Source organism: Cervus canadensis, chromosome X (genome assembly GCF_019320065.1).
Source record: "Cervus canadensis isolate Bull #8, Minnesota chromosome X, ASM1932006v1, whole genome shotgun sequence".
Lineage (NCBI taxonomy): Eukaryota > Metazoa > Chordata > Mammalia > Artiodactyla > Cervidae > Cervus > Cervus canadensis.
This window is the reverse complement of record NC_057419.1, coordinates 97,831,497-97,837,415: the sequence shown is the minus strand read 5'-3', so window position 1 is coordinate 97,837,415 and position 5,919 is coordinate 97,831,497. Positions and strand designations below refer to the sequence as shown.

The 5,919-nt window shown below is 49.9% G+C and overlaps 2 pseudogenes; one reads left to right on the top strand and one right to left on the bottom strand.

The window, feature by feature from the left end:
- Window positions 1-231: 231 nt before the first annotated feature.
- On the top strand, window positions 232-2,168 carry LOC122435663 (annotated as a pseudogene).
- Window positions 2,169-3,283: 1,115 nt separating this feature from the next.
- Window positions 3,284-4,761, bottom strand: LOC122434767 (annotated as a pseudogene).
- Window positions 4,762-5,919: the final 1,158 nt, after the last annotated feature.

The window sequence follows — 5,919 nt, the reverse complement described above, 5'->3', positions numbered from 1 at the left end:
ATCAGCTCTGTGAAGACCTTTCCTTTATCTGTAAGCAGACGGCGTGGAGATGGACAGAAGGAGCCAGCCCTATGTGACACACCCATTCTGTGTCAGCGACTTGCAGGATGCTCAAACATATTGGGCTGAGGTCCGTCCCAGGGCTGTGAGCTTGGACGGCTCTGTGTCAGGCTCCTGACCTTTGTGGTTCTGTGTTTCTGCAGCCACTTGAGGCCCTGGGAGCCCTGGGAGATGAGGTTCAGCTGTCTTTCTGACCGACAGCCTTACACGGGTTTCATCTTAAATGGTGTCAAGACCCTGGAGATGCAGTGGCGGCCCGTGCTATGTGGACCCAGCACTGTACCCTAGCTGTCCACATCGTGCACCGGGACTAGGAGGATGCAGCCGGGAAGGAGTTGATATAGCAGAGGCTGGGGATGAGCTCTGCCCAGATCCAGGCCTTGCTGTGGGTCACTGACAAGTTCGGCCATGGAATGATCACGGGCAAGTGATGCCCTGCCCTGCGCTGCCCGCACGGCACCCAGTACTGCCCTGGATCTCAGCCTGGTTATGTTCATTTGTTTTCTGTTGAACCAGTTGGTGGGAGGAGGGGGCGAGCTGAGAGTTCTTCAGAGGGACAGTGAGTGTCTCTGGGCTGGGAGACAGTGGCCCGAGATGCCTGACCACCACTCGGGGCCTCCATCCCCTTTTGTGCTATAAGGCAGATGCACATCCAGCTCTGCACGTGGCACTTGTCTCTGTGTGAACATGTGGGTGTGTGTGTACTCACGTGTGTGTGTGTGCCCAGCAGAGACCATGAGAGGCAGGAATGCACCCAGCCTGGGTTCCATACCCCCACTGCCTGTAGCCGGGCCTAAGCAAGTCCCCTGACTCCCCAGGGGTGAGACCCCACAGCAACATCAGTCTGCGGGTGAATCACTTGGGGACCTGATGCCTGCAGGCTCCCCACTGGGACCCTCCTGCTCTGTCCCTGTGTCCTGCAGTGGGTAGACTGAGAGCTGCCTGTGGGCTGGTGGGTTCCTGGCGCACCAGACTTCTCTTTTTTTTTTTTTTTTGCTCCCTCCCTCGCTTGGCCTCACCCCAAATTCCCTTTGCTGAGATGAGCCTGTCTTAAATGCTCAGCCAGAGGATTCAGTTCACCACAGTTCCCCGCCGTGGTAAGTCTTAGTCTCTAGCAGGTGTGACTTTTATTTATTTATTTATTTATTTCCATTTATTTTTATTAGTTGGAGGCTAATTACTTTACAATATTGTAGTGGTTTTTGCCATACATTGACATGAATCAGCCATGGATTTACATGTATTCCCCATCCCGATCCGCCCTCCCACCACCCTCTCCACCCGATCCCTCTGGGTCTTCCCAGTGCACCAGCCCTGAGCGCTTGTCTCATGCATCCAACCTGGGCTGGTGATCTGTTTCACCCTTGATAATATACATGTTTTGATGCTGTTCTCTCTAAACATCCCACCCTTGCCTTCTCCCACAGAGTCCAAAAGTCTGTTCTGTACATCTGTGTCTCTTTTTCAGTTTTGCGTATAGAGTTATCATTGCCATCTTTCTAAATTTCATATATATGCATTAGTATACTGTATTGATCTTTATCTTTCTGGCTTACTTCAGTCTGTATAATGGGCGCCAGTTTCATCCATCTCATTAGAACTGATTCAAATGAATTCTTTTTAATGGCTGAGTAATATTCCATGGTGTATATGTACCACAGCTTCCTTATCCATTCGTCTGCTGATGGGCATCTAGGTTGCTTCCATGCCCTGGCTATTATAAACAGTGCCCACTTCTGGGCATACACACCGAGGAAACCAGATCAGAAAGAGACACGTGCACCCCAATGTTCATCACAGGTGTGACTTTTAATCACTTTGTTCTCCTTCTGTGTCCTGTCTTTGCGCACAGGTCTCATGGACACTGGGGACACTTTGCTGTGCCCAGTAAACCTAGGACACGACCAGGTGGAGGAGCTGGAGATCAGGCCCTGTTACCGGACGTGGAACAGAAGTACCTGACTGTTCTCACCAATCACCGCTGACTGGTGAATCCTGTCCTGGAGAGGGGTGGGAAGGACATCTTACAGGTGGACATCCCTGAACACATGATTCCCCTTTGGGCAGGAGGCCTGTCCAAACTGGGATCTCGAGAGGAAAGTGGCTGAGAAACCAGCTCATGGTGACACCATCCAGTCACCGCTGTGCCCTGGACGTGCCCATCTGGTTCAGTCTGAATGGGCCCCGCCCACTTGGTGTGGGACCAGGGGCCGGACTCCCCTCATGCAGTGCTTCTCTGGACACAGTGAGAATCTCTGGGGCTTTGTCCTTTATGAAAAGATGGTGTTGCCAGTCGTTTTAGCCCTCCTGGGTCTGGGTGGTTGAGAGAAATGTGTTGTTAGGAAACCAGTTAGTGTTTTTCCCTCTCTGTTCTGGTCCAAACTCCCCCATGTTGGAACAGTGTCCGGGGGGTGATGGGGAAGGCTGGGGGCTGGGCAAAGCATCGGCAGGCAGAGAGGCCCAACAGGCCCAGAAACAGGCCGTGGTGTGTCCTTACACGTGACCCTTGTCCTACTGTAAAGTGTCCCTTGGCTCACAAGGCATGTGTGTAGGATGCAGTGCCTGGCCGGATGCTACACATCCAACGACAGACTCCTAAATACAGCTGTGAGGGCAGAGAGACAAAGGATGTTGTTCACCTTGTCGAACCATGTACTTGTCTTTGGGTTTGGGGTCATGGGATTTCAAGGCCCTTGGTGGGTGGGGTGACCCTTCTTTCCAGTCAGGCTCTTGGGGAGGACCCTGGATTGGGAGCTGGAGACACTCAGCTGCTGATCAAAAACTTGTGGCATTGTTAGGGGACCCTTGAGGAGCCCCTTCTGCTTCAGGGTGGATGTATCACAGAAGGTGACAAACCCAAGGTCAGGAACCCGATTGGGATGTCTACTGAGCAGCAGGCAAGGCCCAGGGACCTGTCCATCCTGGGCTCGCCTCAATGCTTGGCTCATGTGTCAGACCCTTGGTCAAGCGTGTGAAATGCTGCTGCTTCAAATGAAAAGGGACCATGGGGACTGGACTGAAGGTTGCCTAGGGCGTGGGCTTCCAGCCTCATCTGGCTCACCCAGTGCCATGCGAATAGCATGGACATAGAGAAAGAACAGAGTCGCAGTTCTCGTTTGATTCTTTATTTACTCCTGTGGAGTTTTGCTTTACTTTATTAGAGCCAGAAATAGATTTTTAGTTACAAGAGAGTGCTTTTCACGGTCCCGAGGGATCTGGCAGTTCAGGGATTGGGCTTGTCCTTGAAATGCTCACAGAGGGCACACTTGTAATCTGAGATCTCACCCTGCTCTTCCTCTGACTCAGGGGCATCATCTGGGGCCATGACTGAAAGGGCCGCCATCAGGATGGAGTAACAGGTCTTGTACACATCCATCACTGAATCGTAATCTGGGTACTCCAGGGGGTTCCCAGGCAGTTCCCTTGAGCTGTTCCTTCCAGCAGTAGCCAGGGGCATAGATGTTGCATTGCTGGACATGCCCTCCCCACTGAGGCCACTGTGCTCACTGGGGAGATGGTTTCCTCCACCCTGCCTGTCTACACTGCCCATAGAGCAAAGGCCAGAGAACACAAGTGAGCGCTGGCTGGGAATTCTGCAAGCAGTTGGGATTCCCTTCTGGACTTTCCTGCCTGCTTCTTGGGTGCACTGGTTGCGGTGGAGTCAAGGAGAATGTCTGGTTTCCACCGCTTGCTTCTTTCTCTTTGGAATGGTTGTTGTGCTGGTGGCAGGCTGAGCAGTTGTTCGGGGTTGCCTTTCCTCCAGACGTTCTGCAGGAGGAGAGGCTTGTCTCTCTGAAAATTGGAGTTGCAATAGATCTGAAAGGACATGAATCACTTTAGCCATCATGAGGGAGAAGAGCTGTTCCTCGCCACCTGCCTTCCCACCACCATCCCGGCCATGCCTAAGTATGGAGACAAGGTCTCTTCATTCTTGGCAGGTTGTGAGGCCCTAGCATGTCGATCCCTAGAGCTCCCGCTGGGCTGGCTTCTCTTGAGGTGTTACTGGTGCTCCCTGACATCAAGTGGCCCCTCAGGGTCTGGAGTCACCCCTGTGGGTCCTGTCTAAGGGGGGTGGTGGAACATGACAGACTCTGCTTTCTCCTCTTTCCTTAACTACTCTCTCACGAGAAAAATGTTATCCCGGGAAATGAAACCCGTCCAGCATTTGGCACATCTAGTCTAGTCTCCCCGCAAGGGCTTTCTATGTTAGCATCATCCTCTTCTTCCCTGCATAGTGACCTGAAGGGTGGGTTTTACTGAACCTGTACAGCTTCAGTTCACAGATGAAACTCTTGACGCTGTCTGTCTCGAAGATCTTGTCCACACATCTGTACTGGGGGAGATCTGCCTCTGTCTGGAAGAAATCTGCCTCGATGGCACTGTGTCTCCCTCATCATTCCAGTGCACAGAGGTAAAGGCCACATCCTCCACGATCACCCAGAACTTCCTGGGGAAGGAGAGTCTGAGGATGGTGTTGTTCTCTTCCTCATTGGGCATTTCTGGGTTTGGGCCCTGTGGAGGTGGTTTGTCACAGAGGCCTGGATCTGGGCTCTCAGGTTGGTCACCCTGCTTCTGCAAAGCCTCCCCTGAATCCACATTTGGATCCGGGGAGGAATCATGGGGGTCCCCTGCTGAGGGCTCCCCATCAGTTGATGGGGGCAGTGGGGCTGCACGTGTCTCATGGGAACTCTGGCTAGCCATAGGGCCAGTCAATCTCAGGAGCATTCTCTACCCCAGCAGTGAATGCTCAGGGCAGAAAGGCCTCAGACCAGGGTCAGGGTGCTCCAATTCTGGAGATTCTAGAATCTGGGTCACAGGCCAGGCAGGTAATTAAGTGGTCAGCTTCCTTAAAAGATAACAGTATTTACTGTTGAAGATGAAAGTGAGGTTCAGGAAGGGGGTGAAATATGGACTTTTGTTTTTACTCAATTGTATCATTTAATATTATAATTATTGGATAAATGTTTGTCCAAGTAAATAAAAGGATAAATATATGTGACTTACCATTCAAGAGAGAAAACCAGACACAAACAATACCTATAGACTGATCCCATTTGAATAAAGCAAAGCACATTGTATATGTATATATTTACATATATGAATGTTAAAGGAATAACATTGGAAGGGTGTTCACTGAGAGTTCGACAGTGTTCATCTCTGTGAAGGGAAGGGGACAGAGTTGAGAGTGTGACACTCTTTCTTCTCTATTCTTCCCATTGTTTGTACTCTTTACAAAGAAAATATAGTCAGGGAGCATGGTAGCTGCTTTTATGTGTCAACTTGGCTAGGATTTACTGCCCAGTTGCTTGATTAAACATGTCTCTAGATGTTGCTGTGAAGTTCTTTTTAGATGTGATTGACATTTAAATTAGTGGACTCTAAATAGATTATTCTCCATAATCTATGTTGGCTGCATCCATACAGTTGAAGGCTTTAAGAGAAAAAGACTGAGGTCCCTCAAAGAGGAAGAAATTCTGCCTCCAGACTGCCTTTGGACTCAAGCTGTAAAATTAACTTTTCCCTGAGCCTTCAGCCTACATGCCTGCACTGAACAATTCAAAGATACAGATATAGATACAGATATAGCTATAGATACAGATATGTGTGTGTGTGTGTGTGTGTGTGTGTGTGTGTGTGTGTGTGTGTGTGTGTTTCAAACACATGCATTGGAGCTGAAAAGGCCTGACTGGGAATTCCAGCTTCCTCACTTTTGTGTTCTTACCCAGTTAAATTAAACTTTATAGATTTCTATTTACTCGTTGGTATAAACAAGGGAAATAATGGAAATAATCATTTGCCTTACTCTGAAAATCAAATGATATAGTGCTTGCCTGGTTCATTGAGCATTATCACAATTCA